Raw genomic sequence first — 24,708 nt, 5'->3', positions numbered from 1 at the left:
CTATTATGTTTAAGAATTAATGCTTAACTTTAATGTTCATCTTAAAGATTACTTCATGTGATAAAAGTAATAGAAGTCATTTTCATCCTTACTTTCATGATATATAAAGACAACTCTGATAGTATGCCATGCCATTCAACTGACTCCCACATTCTGCATGTGAAAGTTTCCAAACATATTAAAAGATAAAACTCTCAATGAAAAACCCTTCTGATAAACTGTATACTGAGTAAACCAAATCTTTCCCTATTTCTGTGTAAAAGCTCTTTCTTAAGTCTTAGAAAAGTCAGTTCCACTCAGAAAAACCTCAGCCACAGTTTAATTCATATTCTGAATAAGAAGCAAGCCTCCCTGTGAACATGGCACATTGAAGTTGATACCATCAACTAGCAACAACCTCGAGACAGGCTCTCAGATGAAGCATTCACATAATAAAGTTACATTTGAGTAGCTGCACATGAATAATCTTAAATGACAAATAAATTTCAGTTTCAAGATAAGTTTAGAAGATATTTCCTGACATGTCATTTATTCTGTCTGACCAGGTAGGGACATTTCTTATAATTCAAAAACAATCTCCATGTATTTCAAATTCCTGATCTTCTAACTCGTACTTTAAGATGTTTCTCTCAGCTGGGGAGCTGACAAATAGGCTCTGAAAACATGATACATGGATTCTGCCTCCATTTTATCCATGCTGAATACTTATGCCATTTCATTCTGAAAGCTAATTATTTTCACTATTCATGACTTTCTTTAACTGATACAAATTGGGAATGATTCTGTCCAGATTATTGTAGGAAGTTAAAATAGAGCTTTATACATCATTATTCAAACTGAAGAAGCCTGAACAATGTTTAAATTAAAACCAATTGTTTATAAGTATCAGACAAATGAGATTTTTAAGCACGTCTGTTTCCTTGACTTATACCCAAAGAATACAGTTTTGTCACTGACCACTTTATTATAATGATACACTTCCAATTTGTCAGCATGCAAATTCTACCATTATAAAAGTACACACTGTCAACAAAAGACTTCTCAAAAATACTGTTACCTTTTCATCCCACAATGAAATATAATATCTCAAATATGTTGTCAAGAGTTCAAATGAATCTTTAAACATGAAATAAAATAAGACATGTCCAGCATCTTTTACTAGGACTATTACGCTTACCTTAAAATGGGTAGTACGACTTACCTTTTTCTGGACTTAAGTTTTTATACACTTCAAGGTCTGCCATTAAATTTAATATTGTTACACATTATTGGCAAGAGCAGTAAAATTTCTCTCTAAAGGCAAAGCCTTTTCCTGATACACATCTCCAAAAAGGAAAGAGGGAAAAAAAAAGGCAAAGAAATCCTTAGCAGTTCCAAGAACTTGACTCATGCAGCCCTTAATGGTATGAGGAGATCTTCACAATTCAGGCTTTACAAGGTGGAAAAATAAATCCATGAGATGTGAGTAGAGAACTTTGTCTCAAAGTGAAAAGCACAGCCAGATAAGAACACTGCAAGCATCTGCTCAGGGCTGCCGCTATTGTGGGAATGCGGGGCGCTGTGGCTACTTTGGGTATGAGATATGCATGCTTAGTGCAGTGCTTAAAGCCCTCAAGGCATTATGCACATTTAATGTCTGGGAAGTGTAGGTCTTTAAGCATCAAAGACACCCTCCTCACCTACAGAGGCCATTGAGAAACACTGATTACCATGGTCGTGACGCAGGCTGAATGCAGAAAATGAATGCAAACACACAGAGACACACAGAAGCACACACACAGACACGCACACTCAGAGGCAAACATCACTCCATTTGAGGCAAAAAAAAAAAAACAATCCACTGGCAATAAGCTACATGTGGTCCTCTACACCACACACTGTGCTGCTCAGGTTAAGCACATACGTACTGCCGGTGTTGAAGCTTTTCCTTGATTTTTGTCCTGATTTCACAGAAGAGACTGGAATGCTTCCAACTTTGAATGAGGCTACAGTTACAAAATACTGGAGCAATGAGGGTACTTCTCAGGTAAAAAGCATATCTCGGTGGGTAAGGTAAGTAGCATGAATGGGTCTGAAAAAGCCAGTTTTTAGTGAATGAAACAGCATGGTATCAGAGGACAATTTTCCCTCAAGTATACAAAAGCATCATTTGCATGTTTTAATCAACTTCTTCACAGACGTAAGTAGACTGACAGGTAGATGTTTCAAAAACAGGTTACTGCAGTCTTGTGTTTAAACTTGCAACTAGGTCTCTCCATCCTGAGGATTAACCCCCTTACTCCCAGAATTCTCTATCGAATATCAACCCCTCTTACCATTGTCTTGTCCCCAGCTTCAGATGTGGTCCCTGAGATTCCCAGCATCTCCCATGTCAGTGTCAGTCCCTAACTCCATTCCCATCAGGACCACCCAGCCCAGACTGCTAACCTACCCCTCCCTCCTCTAAGATGCTCCTCTCTACCCCAGGCCCTGGTCACCCCACTCCTCTAAGATGCCACTTTCTACCCCAAAACCCTGGTTAACCCCCTCCTCTAAGATGCCACTCTCTACCCCAGTACCTGGTCACCTGTTTCCCAACTGGCATATCTTTCAGCTAATTTGCAAACCCCACTAAAAGTGAAAAGTGTCTGTCACTCAGTCGTGTCCAACTCTTTCTGACCCACCAGGCTCCTCTGTCTGTGGAATTCTCCAGGCAAGAATACTGGTGGGAAGGATCTCCACTCCAGCGGATCTTCCCAACCCAGGGATCAAACCCAGGTCCCTCACATTGCAGGCAGATTCTTTACATCTGAGCCACCAGGCAAGCCCACACTATTTACTCTTACTCTTGAGAAATTTGAATTTCAAAGGTGTGTGGGGGGTACACTGGATTCAAATATCCTTCCAGCAAGATTTTATCTGACATATATATATACACACACACACACACACACACACACACACAACTATATACAACAGCAGTTAAGAGTTTAAGAGTATAGGTTTACCTAGGTTCAAGTCCTGACTCTGCCACCAATTAGCTGTGTGACCTTGGGCAAGTTACTTAAATTCTCTGCTCCTTGGTTTCCTTATTTGTTCAATAAGCATATTAATAGAATATTAATTACAAAATGTTCATACATAAAACTGTTTTATATTATCATTGTTATGCTACTGTTATTAGTCTTTGAAATCCTTCACATTAATCCAGTAAACCACTGGATTTCACTGTTTAATATTAACTAACCAGCACTTGGAACACACAATGCCACCCCAAAATTTGAGATATCTCAGAAATACTTCTGTCAAATAATTCAAATGACTAATTCTCCTAGACGGGCTTCCCAGGTGGTGCCAGTAGTAAAGAACCCACCTGCCAATGCAGGAGACCCGGGTTCAATCCCAGGGTCGGGAAGATTCCCTGGAGAAGGGCATGGCAACCCACTCCAGCATTCTTGCCTGGAGAATCCCATGGGCAGAAGAGCCTGGTGGGCTACAGTCAGGCTGCAGGGTTGTTAAGAGTCAGTCATGACTAAAGCGACTTAGCACACACGCATGCACAATACTCCTAGATAATCTTATACAAAAAGACAGTGATGGTTCCATAACACAAAACTGGCACCATGTGATAGATTTCTAATTCCTTTAGCTCCCTAGAACCAAAGCTATCCAAAAAGCAAAAGGCATCTTCAGGTCAATTTCCTACTCAATCCAGGAAAGAAATGGATACCAAAGTGGTCCCAAGGCAGGCTTGGAAAGATGAAGGTGAAGGTGAAGTCGTTCAGTCGTGTCTGACTCTTTGAGACCCCGTGGACTGTAGCCTACCAGGCTTCTCCATCCATGGAATTCTCCAGGCAAGAATACTGGAGTGGGTTACCATTTCCTTCTCCAGGGGATCTTCCCGACCCAGGGATTGAACCCGGGTCTACCGCATTGGAGGCAGACGCTTTAACCTCTGAGCCTTTCTTCTTTTTTTCCTTACAAAATCTCCCATGGCATTCTTGTGATGCCAAGAGAAGGGTGGGTCAGGAGAGGGGAGAGAGCCAACTGTTCCTCACCCTCCTCATCCACAAGGAATCTTTTTCTCCCCACAAGTTCTCCACCCCTCTCACACTCTCTTTCCTAGAGAAGCTTGGGTATATGTTAAATATGGAGCCTAACACCGCAGCAGAGGGCAGGGCCCTGGGTTTATCCTGAATGGCTCTGGGGCGTCCTCAAGAGCCAAGACAGACACCAATGCTCAGAGGTTTTACAAGGCAGGTAGATGGACTTTTAAAAAGCAGTCATGGCCCATGAGTAAACATTTGATCACCAAGGAACTTTATGGATTTGAGAGCCCAGAAATATCCACTCCTTATTAAATACCAAATATTTCAGCAGCAGCAAAGAACCTTCTGTTATTTGCCCATTCAGAAAATCATAAAATAAACACCTGTTCTAAGGTCAGTAGGGGCAGTGGGTGAATAATACATCACCCCTGATTAGTCCCCCAGTATTCTCCTAGCAGAAGGTCACAGATGATGTCAAGTCTAGGGGTGTGGGAGTGGTGCTCCACTTGGGGGTGGGGAGTGGTGCTTCCTCTGATGGACAACCTCAACAATCAGACAGATTTAGAATCTCTAACTTCTTAACTAAAACCCGAATTTGAAAAGATCAGGGTTATTTCAGATTAGTTCTAGCACAATACTTGGCATATAGTAAGTATGTTCTAAATTCTCATTAGCTTTCTCCTTTTTATTTAATTCTTATTAGAGTATAGTTGCTTTACAAAGTTGTATTAGTTTCTGCTGTACAGCAAAGTGAATCAGCTACACATATACATATATTTGCTCTTTTTCAGATTTCCTTCCCATTTAGGTCACCACCGGAGAAGGCAATGGCACCCCACTCCAGTACTCTTGCCTGGAAAATTCCATGGACAGAGAAGCCTGGTAGGCTGTAGTCCATGGGGTCACTACGAGTCGGACACAACTGAGCGACTTCACTTTCACTTTTCACTTTCCTGCATTGGAGAAGGAAATGGCAACCCACTCCAGTGTTCTTGCCTGGAGAATCCCAGGGACGGGGAAGCCTGGTGGGCTGCCATATATGGGATTGCACAGAGTCGGACACGACTGAAGTGACTTAGCAGTAGGTCACCACAGAGCACTGAGCAACGTTCCCTATGGTACACAGTAGGTTCTCCTTGTGTGTGGGTTGTGCTCAGTCATGCCTGACTCTATGCAACCCATGGACTACAGCCTATCAGGCTCTTCTGTGGAATTTTTCAGGCAAGAATACTGGAGAGAGTTGCCATTTCCTGTTCCAGATATTCCCAGCCCAGGGATCAAACCCAAGTCTCTTGCACCTCCTGCGTTGGCACACGGGTTCTTTCCTACTGTGCCACCTACGAAGCCAGGTTCTCACTAGTTTTCTATTTTATACGTAGCATCAATAGTGTATAAAATTATTCAACCGAATATAGAATTATCTCTAACATATCTGGTCAAAAAGAAAAGTGTCTCTGTGTTCAGCTTCTGAATTTACAAGGAGTGACAGATCTGAAGCCCCATCTGATGGCATTTTCCTCATCCTTCACATCTGAATTTTGATTTCTTAAAGAAACATCACAGAGAAACAGGTTAATGCCCGGGTTTCAAATTCAGGTGGAGGGAAGTCCAAGTCCCAGCTTTCTCTTCTACTCACTGTGTGACCCTGGGGAAGTTATGGGCATGACCAGTTAAATCTGAGTTTCAGATAAACAACAAATAACTTTTTAGTATAAGTATGTCCCATGAAATATTTCCTGTATTTTATCTGTTAGAGTCTGATCATCCAACTGAGAGGGCCTCTCTAAGCCTCTGAGCCTAAATATTCTCTTCTGATGACTATAGTACCCAGCTCATAGGGCATTTCTATGAAGTAGATGAGCTAGTACAGGCCAAGGGCCAAGTCCCCATACCTAAACAAATACATATTCGACAGTTACAAGTTAAGTGGCCACTCCAATCACTGGTTTAGTCTAATGTCATTTAATCGAGTCACATGCAGACGGTATACTCTCCCCATACCACTGTCTCACAAGTTCATATAACTCTGAATCTAGACCAACTCTGGGCAAAAGCATGGCAAGTATTTGCCCTGCGACTCCCAAGTCCAACTAGAAAAGCCCCGACACCAACATGGGAGCCACGTCACTTCGTGAGTTGATGATTATAAAAACTACTGTTCACCAAAGACCATGACACAAACATGCCCTTCTCTAAATCTACATGAAACTTCTGCAGGGAGATAGAGCAAGACCCTGGAAATATATACAGGTTGGACAAGATGTGTTAGAACAAAAATTCAAACCCAAGCCAAGTCTAGACACAGGCCCTTCCCACCAGCTCCATGCTTCAGGTCATGGCAACCACCTGCAAGATTTCAGACCTACCACCAGAATTCCTTGCTTTTCCCAGTTAGAGAATATTCCCACACAATGCCAGAGTTGTATGGGCCTCTGGCATAAGAACACAGAGACGCTTAAAAAGAAAAATAGCCTATAAAACCCAAAAGGAAAAGTGTCAGTCGTTCGTTTGGTCATGTCTGACTCTTTGCGACCCCATGGACTGGAGCCCGCTAGGCTCCTCTGTCCATAGGATTCTCTAGGCAAGAATAGTGGAGTGGGTTGCCATGCCCTCTACCAGGGGATCTTTCCAACCCAGGGATCATACCTGGGTCTCCTGCATTGCAGGCAGATTCTTTACTATCTGAGCCACCAGAGAAGCCCAAAATAATCCCAAATTACCACTCAATATTTAAAGCCTATTCAATTTTCTTCAAGATGCAAAGTAGCACTGAAGTAAGTGAAGAGCAGAAGTGGCTTCACAGTGTAAGAGCTCCAGGTGGTGACCAGCCTGGACCTTCCACAGACCCTGTCCTCCAACCCTTCCCTCAAAGCACCTAGGTAACCTGGTGAAAAGGGGGTTTCACAGAACTGTCACACACTGCTGATGAAGTTAGTCACCAGGCAAGATGCAGCGAGATTCCTAAAAATGTTTGTACTTATTTAGCCAATAATCATTATAGAGCTTCCTGGTGGCTCATTGGTAAAGAATCTACCTTTGCCAGACAGAGGATGAGACGGTTGGATGGCATCACTGACTCAATGACATGAGTTTGAGCAAATTCCAGGAGATAGTGAAGGACAGCAAAGCCTGGCGTGCTGCAGTTCATGGGGTCGCAAAGAGTCAGACACGATTTAGTGACTGAACAACAACAATGCCGGAGACACAGGTTCGATCCCTGGTCTGGGAAGATCCCACAGGTCACGGAGCAACTAGGCCCGCGCACCACAACTACTGAGCTTGTGCACCACCACTACTGAAGCCCAAGGGCCCTAGAGCCCGTGCTCCACAACGAAAGAAGCCATCCCGACGAGAAGGCCGCACACCTCAACTGGAGAACAGCCCCTGCTCTCCACAACCAGAGGATAGCCCACACAGCAACAAAGATCCAGCACAGCCAATAAATAATCGTTACAGCTATAAAGCAATCTTAAAGCAATCACTAGAAACATAAAAACCTATGTACAAGGATATTTCCTTAGTATTAGTTATAGCAGTGAGTAAGTAAATCTAAATCCCTATTAACAAAAGAAGAAAGAGAAAGAAAGTGAAGTCGCTCAGTCGTGTCTGACTCTTTGCGACCCCATGGACTGTAGCCTACCAGGCTCCTTCATCCATGGAATTTTCCTAGCAAGAAGTACTGGAGTGGGTTGCCATTTCCTTCTCCAGAGGATCTTCCTAACCCAGAGATCAAACCCAGGTCTTCTGCATTGCAGGCAGACGCTTTACCATCTGAGCCACCAGGAAAGCTCTGCCTACCAACAAGGGAATGATTAAATATATATTCATGCTTTGGAATACTATCTAGCCATTAACAATACTTTTAAGACACTGCTATTACCTAGAGAATGTTTGACAATCTATGTGGTAAAAGGACCCAGATATCTGAGTTTAATTATGTAAGATATATGTGTATAGAAATACAGAATAAAAGACTAGAAAAAATATGTGGAAAAGACTAACAGTAAGATTTCCAGGTGTTATTCGATGCATGAGACAGGGCACTCAGGGCTGGTGCACTGGGATGACCCTGAGGGATGAGATGGGAAGGGAAGTGGGAGGGGGGTTCAGGATTAGGGACACATGTATACCTATGGCTGATTCATGTCAATGTACGGCAACAACCACTACAATATTGTACAGTAATTAGCCTCCAATTAAAATAAATAAATTAATTGGAAAAAAGATTTCTAGGTGTTATTTTCTTCTAAAATTTAATTATAATTTTGTAGAGCTAGCATTTCTTTCTTTTATTCAGAAAAAAAATAACATTTTTTAAAGTGTAGTCAATTTAGTAGCACTCAATTGGGGGGAGATGATCCTTTCCCACTGGTGTGTTAAACAATGGAGAACTTTGAGGATTACTAACATTTCTGAAGCACTTACTACCTTTCATGCACTGCTCCTAGCAGTGTCTTATTTGAGACTTACAATGTCCCTAGGAGTGAATTTGGTATTATCCTTTCTCTAGCTTCAGACGTGGAGACGGAGGCAGAGAGAAGCAACTTTCCTGAGCTGGCACCACAGATGAGTGATAGACATAGGCTCTGAATGCCCACAGTCTGTCTCTAGAGCCAGTATTCTTCTCCAGATAAGGTAGCATGGAGATCTTGAGCATGTCATTTACATCCTGCTGTCTGTTTTTTTCATCTGGAAGCCTCATGAAACAGCAAATAGAGCTACTGGAGCGTAATTCCTTTAAGGAAATTTCACTGTAGACTCAACTACACAGGAAACCTAAAATCCTCAATATAAGTCATATGGCAAAATCACATATGTAAACACACAAAGACATGAAACCTCAAAACAAGAATTCTATACATACATACAAACCAAAAGAGCTAGACATGGGCAAACTCCCAAGCAGATGTCTTATGGAGGTGTTCCCAGGATGAACAAACACATTTGCTTCCACAAACCAGAGGATACCTCCCACTCCAGCATTATCCTGTCTAAGCCCCCTGGCTTGGCCCCAGACTGTTGCTCCCAGTCATCCTGGGGACACTGGGTACCAGTACTCCATCAAAATCCCCTGACTACTCAGGGCCTTCTGTACTCAACTAGATGTCCTGAGCAGTGTCTGGCTTTGAAGTAGAAGCAGTACCATCCCATTACTTGGCCTACGTGAATCACAGAGACTTAAAAAAAAAAAAAAAAGTTAGCCAACTGAAGGGTAGAGACTTTAGCCTCTGAGTGTCTATTAATCTAGGGGGTGGCACTGAAGACCTGCTCTCAGTTTATATTTACAATGGACTCAACTCACTAGATTAAAGCTTATGCAGTCACTGCAAATTTGGAGTTAAATGGATTAAAAGAGTAGAGATCATACATCAATTCAAACAAACCAGCACAGTACATGCCTGTGGCCTATTCATCACCTATTTCAGGCCTATTTGAGGGACTCGCCTTTATGTAAAGGCTTAGAAAATGCTGTCAGGACTATGATGAAAAACTTGCTAGAATTTTTGCCTCCAGTCCCACCAAACAAAATGAAATGCTACCATGAGTTCATTTTTCAAGGCAGGAGTTAAGGTGCTCCAGAGACGAAGGTGTACACAAAGTACCTATAGGCTCAATAATAACGTCGTGCTCTTCCTGCACGGAGAAGGCAATGGCAACCCACTCCAGTACTCTTGCCTGGAAAACCCCGTGGACGGAGGAGCCTGGTGGGCTGCAGTCCATGCAATCGCTACAAGTGGGACACAACTGAGTGGCTTCACTTTCACTTTTCACTTTCATGCATTGGAGAAGGAAATGGCAACCCACTCCAGTGTTCTTGCCTGGAGAATCCCAGGGACGGCGGAGCCTGGTGGGCTGCCATTTATGGGGTCGCACAGAGTTGGACATGACTGAAGCGACTTAGCAGCTGCAGTAGCTCTTCCTGCACACCTTGCGTATGCGCTTAACAGATGATTGCCAACAATCCTTAGCTGCTAGACAACACAGTGCAACCAAAAACTTAAACTGCAAACACAGTGTACAACAAAAATTTCAGCTAAGAGTAGAGAAAGACCTGGAGGTTTCCATTCAGTGCCTATTAAACTAATACTGAAAATGGCAGAAACAAGGGTTTTAGACATCAGTCTTAATTAACATAGCTGTTTATTCATCATTGGAGAGAATGACATAGAACATGTCCTATAGATCACACATGCTTTTCAAATAAACCAATTTGGACTTGCCCTACAGCAAAATCCTGACATACCTCAGTTGGAAGCAATTGTTACACATTTGTAAACATCTGAATTCTAAAACAAACAGAGTATTATCCATATTTAATTTTGCTTTGTTTCACAGGACAGAAAGAAGCCACCCTTTAGCCAACAGTTCTTTGAAATGATGCTTCCTTGATGATTTACTGATCTCCTCTTAATGACTTGGCTTTAAAAGAAAATTCTCATTTTTTTTTGAGAGAGACTTGATTCTTTATGGGTCATGTCACTTTAAATTTTATAGGTTAGTATAAAAATTTATAAGTACATCAATGTCAGTTTGATGACGGTGTCAATATAATTCAGGATAAAATCCCTGGTAGGCTCAAAGCTCAATTTGAGCTTGAGCTATCCATGAAAATAACTGAGACCTCACAGGCAGGATTTATTCCCAGGCCCTGTAAGAAAGCAGCCAGTGATTGTGTGTACAGCACTTGAACTGCTGTGGGTAGAGACTCAGGAAGTGTGAAAATTCAATTGACATTTGGGTTTCATGAACTCATATCCAGACATAAATAAAGGCACCCAGACTTTATAAATCAGCATCAACTGTTTAGATATCAACCATCAGTTCTGATCAGTGCTAATTACAACATTAACAGAGGGGAATTAACCAGAGATAGGTAGCCACAAGGGAATCGCTAATGGTTGTTGACAGTGACATATATTAAAACAAATATCTACCTTGCGGGCTGACGCATTAATTAAATTCTCAAGACTGAAATAGTGACATATTCAACCTCCCCCGTAGCATTCACAAAGAATTTGTACCTTGAACAGGGAAGCACCTTTACCTTCTCCCTTGTGGGGGAAGAGCTGGACACCTGCAGTCTAAAAGTCCAAAAGAAGAAACACTAGGTGCTTATGCTCTCCAACTAACCGAGGACTGTTTTCTTATATGATGACCATGCTCGTGCATATCTGATATTTTAAAAAAGGAAATATTGCCATGCTTCAATCTGACATCTTTGGGTCTAATAAAAGGTAATTTTATCTTCCAGGCCTGGCTTGGCTTACAGCCAGTTTAAGAAGGATTACAATATGTGTGTTCAAATGGGAGGCATGCATGGTCATCATCATGCAACTGCCTTATATGGTGATACTGAACCTCTCTGAACTCTACATGTACAGACTGGTCCCATGAGGAAGGCAGACATAAAGACAACTCTGAGGAGAGAGGAGCAGGGAAAGGGGGGAAAGGAGATTTTAGATTAAGAAACAACCTCCTTTAACAACACTGGGTCTTTTGTAGAGATGTGGATGGACCTAGAGACTGTCATACAGAGTGAAGTAAGTCAGAAACAGAAAAACAAATACTGTATAATATCGCTTATATGTGGAATCTAGAAAAATGGGAGAGATGAATTTATCTATAAAGTAGAAATAGAATCACAGATGTAGAGAACTTACAGTTACCAAGGGGGGAAGGAGAGGTGGAATGAATTGGAAGATTGGGATCGACATATATACACGACCATGTGTAGAATAGATAACTAATGAGAACCTACTATATACACCACAGGGAACCTGTACTCAATGCTCTGTGGTGACCTAAATGGGAAGAAAATACAAAAAAGAGGGAATATATGTATATGTGGCCTTCCCTGGTGGCTCAGTGGTAAAGAATCCACCTGCCAATGCAGAAGACACGGGTTCAATTCCTGGGTCAGAAAGATCCCCTGGAGAAGAAAATGGCAGCCCACTCCTGTATTCTTCCCTGGAGAATCCCATGGACAGAGGAGCCTGGTGGGCTACAGTCCATGGGGTTAAAAAAAGAGTCAGATGCAACTTAGCTACTAAACAACAACAAATATGTATAGGTATAACTGATACACTTTGCTGTAGAGTAGACACGAACACAATATTGTAAAGCAACTATACTCCAATAAAAATGTTTTTAAAAAAGATCCAACCCTTAAAAAAAATATACTGACCACTGTCACAAGGAAGAATGTGATCAGCAAAAAAAGAAAAGAAACCACCTCCTTCTATACAAAGTTCTTCTTAGCACAAAGAGTTGAGAGCAACTCAGGTGCCCAGAATACAGAGTCAGTAGCCACAAAAGCTCAGGCATGAGAGACAGCAGCCACATGTCTGGAAAGTCTCTCACAGGCCAACCCAAGCCAAGGCCTGGCTCAGGAGGGGCCAGAGCCAAGGCTCCTCCAGCACAGCATGCTGGCCTCAGGGCCAACAGCCTTGGTGCAACTGATCAGACTCTCCACAGAACAGGAAGCTAGTCTCTGGAAGAGCCAGATGGGCAGTAAACCCCTTGAAGGACAGGAAAGGAGATGCACTCCCCTGAAAATCTAACCCTGTAATGGCTGGGGAGGGCATTTCCATAACATAATGTGATATCACCTGTCAGCAGAGAGACATCATCCTTCTTTCTGGAAGAAAACCAAAGTAAGAGATGGCACTGGTTCCTCTGGTAACAACTATCATGTTACAACACACAGTACTATCCCAGCAGTCTAAATTCCTAACCTAGATGACTCCACAGAAGTGAAAACTCGACTCCTTTGTCTCCTTCTTGATGAGATAGAAAGTGACTGTTGTCTCAACTTCAGCAGCACATTTTTCACACGTATTTTGCTGTCTCCCTTCCCCAAGTCATATAACTTCACTTCTTTAGCCTTTTTCCTTATCTTATTTTCCTCAACAATGATACTAATGTTATTTTTCTGGCTAATAACCATCCTGACAGGTAGATGGGACACAGCATGGATAGGAACATAATGTAGGCTCCTTGAGAGCATGAATGGTGTCTGCCTTGTTCACTGATATATCCCTGGGCCTAGAATGGATCAGGCCTAACAACACCAAGAAGGTCTGAGCAGGAAGACCCACCATAGGAACTCAGGTTCCAAACAGCTCTCCAGCTCCCAGACAGACTGGGAATAAAGCAGGACCTGGACCATAAAGGATGACAGTGTGTGTGCTTAGTCACTCAGTCATGTCCAACTCTTTGCCACCCCATGGACTGTAGCCCGCCAGGCTCCTCTGTCCATGGAATTCTCCAGGCAGAAATACTGTAGTGGGTTGCCATTCCCCTCTGCAGGGGATCTTCCCAAACCAGAGATAGAACCCAGTCTCCTGTATTGCAGGCAGATTCTTTACCATCTGAGCCACCAAGAGGGACTCTAAAAGCTGGAAGCATGAAGGAAACCAGTTGCTGGAATTGTGATACACAGTAAGGGTGAATGAGGAAGTGACCACAGGCAGCCTTTTCCCTATAAATATGGTAAAAGATTAATATAGAAACTACTCATAGGCAGTTCCTTTGAGACAAAAATTAACAACTTATTTAAGTTTCCCAAATGGCCTTCTAGTTAACACTTTACCCCAGGAACTTGGCATGAAAGAACAAGCCAGTGGTACCAAAAAGAAAGTAGAAACCTAAGGACAAAAACAGAAAGGACAGGTCAAGTCCAAATCTAGAAATATCACCATACAGGGAGAGTTGCAGGCATGGAGTAGTTGGAAGCGATGTGACAACCACTGGATATGGGATCAAAAAGACCTGAGGTTGGAACTTCCCTGGTGGTCCAGTGGCTAAAGCCTGCACTCCCAGTGCAGGGTTCAATCCCTAGTCAAGGAACTAGATCCCACATGCCACAACTAAGAGTTTCTATGCCACAACTAAGATCTGACACAGCCAAATAAATAAAACTAAATACTAAAAAAAAAAGACCTGAGGTCAAATCTGGGTTCCGCCAGGTGGTTCAGCAATCTGAGCCAAGTTATTTTGAGCCCCTCTAAGCCTCAGTTTCCTCATCTCCAACAGGACCTACAAGAACAAATGCAAAAGATCCTAGACCAGTACAGAAGGACTCTAAGCACAACCAGCTACACAATCTACAAGTTCAATATGAAATGAACATATGGGGCTTTTTCCCCAAAATAAAGGATTTCAAGACAGCCATAGCAGAGCTTTAAACTAAGCACAGGGCCCTTCTAAGGCACAGATCACATGCATGTGAAGCTGGGCCTCACCCTAAGAGCCTGGATGGTTTTATGATGCTATAACATTTTCTACATGTTTGTTATTCTCCATCTCCCACATTTGTTTCCCTGTAGATAACAGTTGAAAAAAAAATTCTTCAAAAATAAAGAACCTTAGAAAGAAGTTAAATGGCCTTATCAATGTTAAATTTACTTAGGTTGATAATTATACCCTGCTTATATAAGAGAATAATATTCCTATTCTTAGGAAATTCACACTGAGGTATTTAGGGACAAAGAACTATATACGCAACTTATTCTCAGTTATTCAGAAAAAGTAACTCTGTGTGTGTGTGTGTGTGTGCACGTGTGTGTGTGTGTGTGTGGTGAGAGAGAGGGGGTATGCAAGCATACAATGATGAAGCAAACAGGGTAAAGTTTAACAGTAAACAAATCTGGGTAACAAGACCCTTGACACCTTACAGCATCTCAGGGAGATATCTGTGCTATAATTCAAACTGAATGCTGTATTTTTGTACCTGATAAATGCTTTAATGTAACACATTTGAAAAATCAGATTTCTGCTCTAAGTGACCCATTCCCTAGTCTTGAAAATCTTTAAAAAAAAAAAAAAAAACTGGTGTGGGAAGCTCATGGCTAAAATATTTACTTTTAATTCCACTAATGTTATTAAATATACCATTTGTATTTTGCTTGTTTCCCAAGATAATTATTTCTTGTATTACCAAGTATATGACTGAGACTTCAGCAGAAATGATGACTAGACTTGAAGCAGTTGATCAAATGTATAGTTCGATATAAGATCAATGATTGTAATAGTGTAACTCTAGAAGGCGATGGCAACCCACTCCAGTACTCTTGGCTGGAAAATCCCATGGACGGAAGAATCTGGTTGGCTGCAGTCCATGGGTCGCCAAGAGTCAGACACGACTGAGCGTCTTCACTTTCACTTTCCACTTTCATGCACTGGAGAAGGAAGTGACAACCCACTCCAGTGTTCTTGCCTGGAGAATCCCAGGGACGGGGGAGCCTTGTGGGTTTCCGTCCATGGAGTCGCACAGAGTCGGACACGACTGAAGTGACTTAGCAGTAGCAGCAAAAGATATATGGAGGTTCTTTGTTGCACTTTTATTCTTGCAACTTTTCTATGCTGCTGCTGCTGCTGCTAAGTCGCTTCAGCCGTCCCTAGGATTCTCCAGGCAAGAACATTGGAGTGGGTTGCCATTTCCTTCTCCAATGCATGAAAGTGAAAAGTAAAAGTGAAGTCGTTCAGTCGTGTCCGACTCGTAGCGACCCCATGGACCGCAGCCTACCAGGCTCCTCTGTCCATGGGATTTCCCAGGCAAGAGTACTGGAGTGGGGTGCCACTGCCTTCTCCACAACTTTTCTATGAGAATAAATTATTTCCAAAGGAAAAGTAAAGGTCCCATGTGAGCTTTGGGGGAACGAGAGTAACAGCAAAGAGAGGCTAGGCTGAAGCTCTGTTTAGATGGCAGCACATTTCTTCTTTGTTAACTGCTGAATATCTAGCACAGAACCCAGGTCAATAAATATTTCAGGCAGGAAGGAGAAAAGGGCAATATCCCATGGGGGAATGAGGGCTTGGAGCAAGGACAAATGACTGATAGTTTACAGCGGTGCTTGGGAATCAGCGAACTGCCTCTACTTAGAATGAGACCACAGGCACAAGGTGGCACGTGGTGTATACCACACACTGCACTACACTGCCCAGGCCTTGGTTCTCACTGCTTACTGGCTAACTAAGAGTTCACTTAGACCCACCTTGGGCCCACCATTTAACCTTCCCAGGCCTCAGGGTTCTCACTGATAAGATGTGGGAGGTTACTAACTCATTCACCAAGTAATTACTGGATGTCTCCCATAGGCCAGGCCCTCAAGTCATGTTCCCTGCTCTCTAGAGCTTTCATTCTGGAAACAATCTCACAACTGACTACACTAAATAATTTCTTGAGGTCTTTTCCAACCCTGAAAATTCTATACGAAAATTCTGGGGCTTTTTACTTCAAAAATAAGAATGAATTTAACCGCTCTCGGAAGAACTTATAACAAATGCATGCTCTCTTAAAGGTGAAAATACACCCAAGATATCCTATGTTTCATAACTTAAAAATCTGTACACACAGGCAGGGAAATGCCTGAGAGCATATATAATTAAGCCTTCTGCAAACGATCAAGGTGATTTTAGTTGCCAAAATTCTCATTCCTTGACAAGTTATACAAATAGCAAGAATTTCAAAAATCTAACTGGGCAAAGTAGCTACAAAAAAACATTATTAAGATAGAAATACATTTTTAAAAGCAATAAATTTATCAATGAGAAAAATAACTTTGAAGTGTAGATTAATGATTAGTATTAAAATTACAACATCAAAAGTATTTTAATTTTCTGCTTCATCAGTCCTCCTCATTCACAGTCAACTAGCACAAAAATGGTTACAAAGGCTAATTTTGTTAAAGGCCTTGGAGAAAAGAGGAAAGAACTGCTCCTTCATGAATACTAAAGATGATAAAATAGGAAACCAATAACATTTTATCACTTTATATAAATTAATCTAATTTAGAAATAATTTAGTACCATGATTTATGCAGACTTGTTATCTAGCCAAGAAAAATTTTTATATTACTAGTATCAGAAGCACTGTACCTACGGTTGCCAGATATTAAACATCCACACTGATTTATATAATTTAGGATAAATGGGAAGGGACAGGGGATCAAAAAATATAATTATGAGATTCCAAGTGCTCAAAGTAAGGGACATATAAGAATATTATTTCCAAAAAAAAAAAAAAAGAATATTATTTCCCAGATGGGTTCTCAGGAGCTAACATAGGAACATACATCCATGAAAGATGGTTGCACTCACAGGCTACAAGCTGAGATATTGAGACTGAGTATTTGTCCTTGAAAAATAACCATCCACTAACATAATTCACAAAGACCTGGACACTCTTACTATTTCTTGGTAGATGCAGAGAGAGACTTTTTTTTTTTTTTTTTTAGATTTTTTGATGTGTACTATTTTAAAGTCTTTATCGATTTGTTACAATATTGCTTCTGTTTTATGTTTGGGTTCTTTGACCCTGAGGCAAGTAGGATCTTAGCTCCCCGACCAGGAATCAAGCCAGCACTCCCTGCAGTGGAAGGCGAAGTCTTAACCACTGGGCCACCAGGGAAGTACTGAAGAGGGACCACTTTAAAGAGTTAACTTCCACAACTAAAGGCTATTCATCTGTGGTTTTACAAAATGGTAGTTTGAAAATTTTTATGCCTAGAAATGAAAAATGTTCTAAATGTCCTTTGGATTCATGGAGTCAACACTTTACCACATAGTAAATTACCAGATAGTGAAATCATTACTTGATCTAAATGCTACATGGATTATATGATTATTTGTAAAGTTCAGCACCTGGCTCCCCACAGAGAGTTCAGTTCAGTTCAGTTCAGTCGCTCAGTCGTGTCCGACTCTTTGTGACCCCATGAATCGCAGCACGCCAGGCCTCCCTGTCACTAACCATTTATTAACCATGAAGACACAAAAAAGTCAGCTGGATGTCACCAGATGAGCAGAGGCCTGTCTCACAGAGCCCTGCTGCCCTCAGTGATGGAGGAACCAGGGCAATGCACGATGCTCAGGCCCTCCTCCAGCAGCCCTGCAATGAATACTTCATACTCACCTGGCCAACACAGAGATTTTAACATGCTTTCAGGTAAAACTGATTTCATGTCACAGTATTCCAATGCTATTAAAATGATCTAACTATTTCCAATAATCAGAAAATACAGAGGTTTGCAAGATTTATCTCACAGAAAATCCACTTAGAGTTTCATAATGCTCAGTTCAGATCATAAAGCCCAGTTGAGTTGGATTGGCAGAATGTTGACTTTTAGAATTAACCCTTCTACTACATGGTTGAATATGAATATGCTTTCTCATCTCTGAAGGAGAGTGGTTTTAGTCAAAGGTTTACAGTGTTCAGAAGGGGCAAGGAGTAACAGATCACTTTGAAATATGATGAAAGCTAAGGACTTTGTTCATAGGAGGGCGATCAACAAATGTATATGCATATAAACACAGAGTATCTGGAATAATGTTTTCAGAGATTTTACAACATCCTGAAGCCCAGCTACAGGTTCTGCTTAGAACTCCCCATGAGATGGCTTCTCAAATCCTTTCTAGCTCTGCTATGCCATGCATACTGTAGACTGGGGTGTTGCTTATATCCTTAACTACACACACAGGTTTCCATCTTTTCAGTGTGTTGGTTGGTGGAGCTCATTCTCTTCCTCTAACCCCATTCTTCTAACCTGTTCCTCAAAGAATAAGGACTAATCTCTCACTCATGAGGACACGCCCAGTACCTCTCTCAGAGCAGTGCTGCCCCCTCTTTACTGTGCTCGCAAACCACCTGTAGATCTGGGGAAAATGCAGATTCCAACTCAGCAGGTTCAGGAGGGCTGTGAGTCAGCGTTTCTAACAAGCTCTGAGGGACCACTCTAGGAGATGCTTCCTCCCAACCCCCACCCCAGTTCCCTAAGCCCCCTTCTCAGCCCAAGGGCAGCTCACCATGGTGTTTCTGTGAAATCCTCAAGTGACTTCTAAAAGGTCTCAAATTCTTTTAAAACATTCAAATCCATCCCACCTGTCCCCAACCTTCAACTGCTTTAGAAACACATGTATACCTGTGGCGGATTCATTTTGATATTTGGCAAAACTAATACAATTATGTAAAGTTTAAAAATAAAATAAAATTAAAAAAAAAACCTCACCCAAAAAAAAAAAAAAAGAAAAAACTATGTGTAATACATCATATGGACAGGGAGGCCTAGGGTGCTGCAATTCATGGGGTTGCAAAGAGTCGGACAAGACTGAGAGACTGAACTGAACTGAACTGAAGTGAATACATCATTGTGTCACAATAGTAGAAAAACTGGATTTTAGGCTGACAAACCTGGGTGTGAACTTCATAATCTAACATGTGGTTTTGGCCCAATGTTCACCTCTCTTAGTTTCATCTCTAAAACTGTCTGTTGAAAAACTTAAAAGAGATAATGCTGGATGGAAATTATTATATATGGATGGATAAACAACAAAGTCCTACTGTATAGTACAGGGAACTATATTCAATATCCTGTGATAACCATAATGGAAAAGAGCATGAAAAAGAATATATATGTGTAACTGGAGCCACTCTGCTGTACTGCAGAAATTAATACAACATTATAAATCAACTATACTGCAATAAAGCTTTTTTCAAAAAGACAATGCTAGTAAAGCAACCAGCATTGCCAGTCCTAATGACAACCTTGATTCAGCATCAGCCCTAACCTTTCCTAATATAGAAACACCCCAAGAATAGTGGAATATAGAATCCACCAATTCCTCCTGACAAGATCTAAACTTAAATATCTTAACATCCTCTTTGTGTCCCCCCATATGACTCCAATGTGCAAAGAACGATCTGAGAAGACAAGATTTCTTCTCCTTCACAACTCTGAACTTCTAGCAACAACACAGGGACCTGGAGAATTAGCTTCCTCACATGTGAAGTGAGGCAGAACAAATGTCTACAGGGGCTAAAAAGTTTGCCTTCCACAACAAAATGTGTGCACCTCTCTCAATCTCTAAGTATCCCTTAGTTTTCCAGAGTAGATAAACACAATTCTAATAATACTCAAGACTAGTCTGCTGTACTCCAAACAACGGTACTGTTCTCCCAGTTCCTGTGCTTCACATTTATTTCTGCATCTATCCTTTAACAGGTTGTGAACTGTGCAGTCCTCATTATAGATTAATCAAAGCAAAACATTTATGCATTCTGCTTCCTGTTGTTAAGAATCTTCCCTAAGTACTTCTGTTCACCATCAGGAGGCTATGGATAACCTTGTGAGGTCAACTAACACTAAAGGGAATATATGTGTTTCATGCAACAAATATCTCAGCTATAAAGTTCAGACAAGTCACACTAAAAGGGCACTAAGAAAGCACAATATTAGAAGCAATATGAAATAAATCTGTTAGGAAAAAACGACCATATGAAGGTGAGCATATCATTTGCCCCCTCACTCCTCTGCATAAAAGAGTTTCGTGCATCACTTTTGCTCAGACTAGCAAATAATTACTGTTCTCAATCAATAAATTAATTTAATTTAGTTTACTGATTAGATCAATATTTTAGTAAATCAACAATCTCAAGGCTTCCTTGGTGGCTCAGTGGTAAACTGCCAGCTAATGCAGGAGATACAGGTTCTATCTCTGGTCTGGGAAGAACCCACATGCCTCACAGCAACTAAGCCCACGCACAACTATTGCGCCTATGCTCTAGAGACTGGGAGCCACAACAAGTACTGAAGCTAGTGCGCCTAGACCCCATGCTCTGCAGCAACAGAGGCCACCACAATGGGGAGCCCAGGCACTGCAACTAGAGAGTAACCCCCACCGCTGCAATGAAGAGAAAAGCCCTCCCAGGAACAAAGACACAGCACAGCCAAAAATAAAGAAATAAATACAATTACCTTTTGGGGGGAAAAAATACAAACAAACAATTTTAGCCCAGTGAGTATCACCTCTCACAATGCATCAAAATCACCCAAAGTTAGACAGAAAGATACAGATAGAAGGAATGAAAGGATGAAGATGAAGGACTCATCCTACTCCCAGAGATGATTTAACTAGGATTGGGTAGAACCCAACCACCAATATCTTTTAAGCACCTCAGCAGATTCTAATGTATAACTAGAATGGAGAATCACTACTCGCTCTTTGGTTTTTAAATCACTTTAAGAAAGTACAGACTTAAAACACATACAGAGATTATAGACTACTTCTTCCTATTTCTTCAGTCTCTCCTGTACTCTCCAACTTTTCAACAGTGAGCCTGTATTGCCACCTGTGGCGGATTCGTTTTGATGTTTGGCAAAACTAATACAGTGTTTCAGGTTTAAAAATAAAATTAAATTAAATTAAAATAAAAAAAAGGAAAAAAATTGTGAATAAAAATTAATAGAAAACCACAAAATGCCAAGCATAAATGACTTTTATATTTTCTGCTTCTATATTCAAACACACACTTGAATCCATAATCTTATGAGATGTCCCCTCTTTCCATACCTTCAAGAGTCAGTATAAAACAGGCTATCATCAAAGAAAATAATCATGATCAAATTCATGAATTCTATAGTTCCAGTGAGAGAATATGTATTTGCCACCTTAAGTCTGGGGTTTACAACCCACCAGAATCTAATTGGTTGCCCCCACTGGAATTATGTGCAGAGTTCTGAAAATTCCCCCAGGCCCAGGCCATAACCCAGAGCAATTAATCAGAACCTCTGGGCTGGGACCCACAGTTTTTGGTATTTTTTAATATACCCAGGTGATTCCAACATGCAACCAAGGCTGGGAACCATTAACTTAAAGAATTAATTAATACAAGTCTCTAGAGATAAGCTTCTACTGGCTTGAAAGCACAATACCTTGAAATTCTGACACTGGTATAATTTCAAAAAATGGTCACTGTGGATATGCATTGATATTCAATTTCAAGTTGCCAAGGAATAAAACAGCACACTAAATAATAAATGCATCCACTGTTCTCCTTTTTAATTGGGAATAAGTCACCATCTTCTACATTTAAATACAAGAAGTTCTGAAATCACTGTTGTATGTCAGTCACACATTCTGACCAAGAAAGGAATATGGACAAGACAAAATTCGACAGGAAAAAAAAAAAAATGTTTTCACAGATTCTACATTTATTCTACCCAAGTAGGTATTATTCTCGGGATAACTTTGCTACCTAGAAGTCAGAATCATACTCTCATGTTGCCTGAGAGTCTCAGATGAAAGGCCTAGATGCTCACCATTTTCTTGTTTGTAAATCTGAAATAAAAGTGCATCTCTTTAACTTTTAAAGCAGCTCTGTTGTGCTTGATTATTCTCACCATGCACCCCCAGGCCTCCTTTCCTCCTCCCTTACTGAGGAAACTGGTGCTTTGGTTTTGGGGCAGATCTATTCTCTGCTCTCTGGGGTAAGAATTAGCCCACAGATAACACTCACTTCTGTGCCTGAAGACTTTCCAGATCCAAGCAGCAAAGAATTTTAATAGCATGCAAAACACTGCAATTAAACAGCTTTTATTAACTGTTATTTTTACACGAACAAAACCTCTATTTTCATAGTTGTACTGTGCTGATGTGCTCAGTCGTGGCCAACTCTTTGCGACCCCATGGACTGTAGCCCACCAGGTTCCTCTGTCCATGGAATTTTCCAGGCAAGAATACTGGACTGGGATGCCATTTCCTTCTCCAGGAGATCTTCCTGACACAGGGATTGAACCCTATTCTCCTGCATTGCAGGCAGATTCTTTACCACTGTGCCAACTGGGAAGCCAAGGAGAGATTAAATCGCCCTCCATTTGTCTGTCCACCAACTTCTGTCACAGTATATATAAACCAACAGGGAAATTCTGGAGGGTATTATTAAATGAATTCAAAACGTCTAAGAAATTCTTTTGAAGAAATGGATTCATCCTTTTCCACTTTGAGGCATTACACATTTGCAATCATCTTTTCTAGAGCATACTAGGATTCTCAGCAGACTGGCCTTTTCCTTCTCAGTCCCAGGAAGGTGTGATTTAGGTGTATTAGGTGTATTCTTTTGTTCTCCAAGCCAAAAGCATGAGTAAAGGGGAGAAGAAAGCGTGCAGCAGGAGAACTGATGCATTCCACGGCACAAAGATTAAAGGCCAAACTTAAGAGTGAAAAAAATAATGAAACAGGTGGTTCTTATCTCCCCTATTAAAATGAGTAAATTCATTCAGCAACATTTTATTAAACACCTCAGTGGTAAAGAAACCTCCAATGCAGGAGATGAGGATTCAATTCCGGGTTGGGAAGATCCCCTGGAGGAAGGCATGGCAACCCACCCCAGTGTTCTTGCCTGGAGAATCCCATGGACAGAGGAGCCTAGCAGGCTACAGTCCATGGGGTCGCAAAGAGTCAGACACAACTGAAGTGACTTAGCACACAAGCATGCATATACAATGCCACTCTATGTGTACTGGAGATACAGGTCACAACAGTCTCTGCTACCCTGGGAGTTAAAATACAAGGAGGACAGAAATTAAACTGGTTATCACAAAACTGTTTTACTACAACAGGGATAATGCAATGAGGCAGCAATATGGGGTGATAGGGTAGCATAAAAGGGGGAGTGATCTGGTCTGGGGAGTCAGTATAAACTTCTCTTGAAAGGAAAGTAAAGGAAAGTAAAGTCATTCAGTCATGTCCAACTCTTTGCGACCCCATGGACCATAGCCTATCAGGCTCCTCCATCCATGGGATTTTCCAGGCAAGAGTGCTGGAATGGATGGCCATTTCCTTCTCCAGGGGATCTTCCCGACCCAGGAATCGAACCTGGGTCTCCTGCATTGCAGGCAGATGCTTTACCGTCTGAGCCACCAGGAAAGCGTGCCCTGTGGCCCTGAGCCACAAACTTCTCTTGAGGGGACCCTTAATCTGAGCTCTGAAGGATGGGGTGGCAGCCAGCCAAGCAAAGAAGGAGTTAATTTTGTGGGCAAGGAATGCAAAAGTCAGCATAGCTGTGGTGCAAAGAAAGAGAGGAAGCAAGAGAAGCCTGGCAAGGCAGTCAGGTACTGGTGGGAAGAGGCAATTTTGCTCCAGACATACTGCGTGTGAGGACGGGCAGGCATCAGTGCAGCCATCAGGTAGGAAGATGGACATCTGAGCGTGGTGCAGAAGAGGAGCCGTCTAAGCCAGGGACACACTGATGGGAGCTATGCATGTAGAGATGGGAACTGAAGCTGCAAGAGTGGGTGAAAAATACACTAGGCTTCCAATTTTTAAAAAATCTGAATATCCCTTTGAAATCAACGGTTTGCACTTATAACAACCCCAAACATAGCTGCTTCAAGGAATGAGCCCTAAAAAACATATAAACTATCACCATTCAATTGGATGACTTTTCATGTACACAGAGTAAAGGACCAAGCTGGAATTTTCAATCTTTGTTTGTGATTATAAATACAATCACTAATAATTATTACTTTGGTCGAAGAAAAAAAATCTGGATCTTTTGTATAATTAAATTAAATAATTATGCTGCCCGGGAAGAACCCTGAATCTACTTGTGGAAAGACGTTTCATCCTCCCATCAATCTCTGTGCATACATTAGGCACAGAGTAGGAAAGACAATGGGGAAGATGAGAGAGCAAAGGAAAATTAATTATAATTATGGAAATACAGCTTAAAGAACAAAGGCTTAAATTTGTAACACAGGTCTAAGGGGACGTAATTCTCATAAGTAGCCATTTAAAACGTGAGAAGTCTGCAAATCAGAAGGGAAAGTTGACTGTTTATTAGATATTTCTTTCTAACTTAGTTAAGTGGAAAATTGGTATTCCCAAGCATAAAGGAATAAAACAA

At 41.4% G+C, this 24,708-nt stretch overlaps 1 protein-coding gene and 1 non-coding gene across 11 annotated transcripts in view; both read right to left on the bottom strand.

Annotated features, from left to right (window-relative positions):
• The window catches only part of PLCH1 (phospholipase C eta 1), a 251,755-nt gene that overhangs the window by 188,751 nt on the left and 38,296 nt on the right, over positions 1-24,708 (bottom strand). The window lies entirely within an intron of this gene.
• Positions 23,657-23,729, bottom strand: TRNAC-GCA (transfer RNA cysteine (anticodon GCA)). The gene has a single exon. It is a non-coding gene; the product is annotated as a tRNA-Cys (tRNA).

Source organism: Bubalus kerabau, chromosome 2, assembly GCF_029407905.1.
Source record: "Bubalus kerabau isolate K-KA32 ecotype Philippines breed swamp buffalo chromosome 2, PCC_UOA_SB_1v2, whole genome shotgun sequence".
NCBI lineage: Eukaryota > Metazoa > Chordata > Mammalia > Artiodactyla > Bovidae > Bubalus > Bubalus kerabau.
The sequence above is the reverse complement of the archived record's forward strand: the minus strand, read 5'-3'. Positions and strand labels throughout refer to the sequence as shown.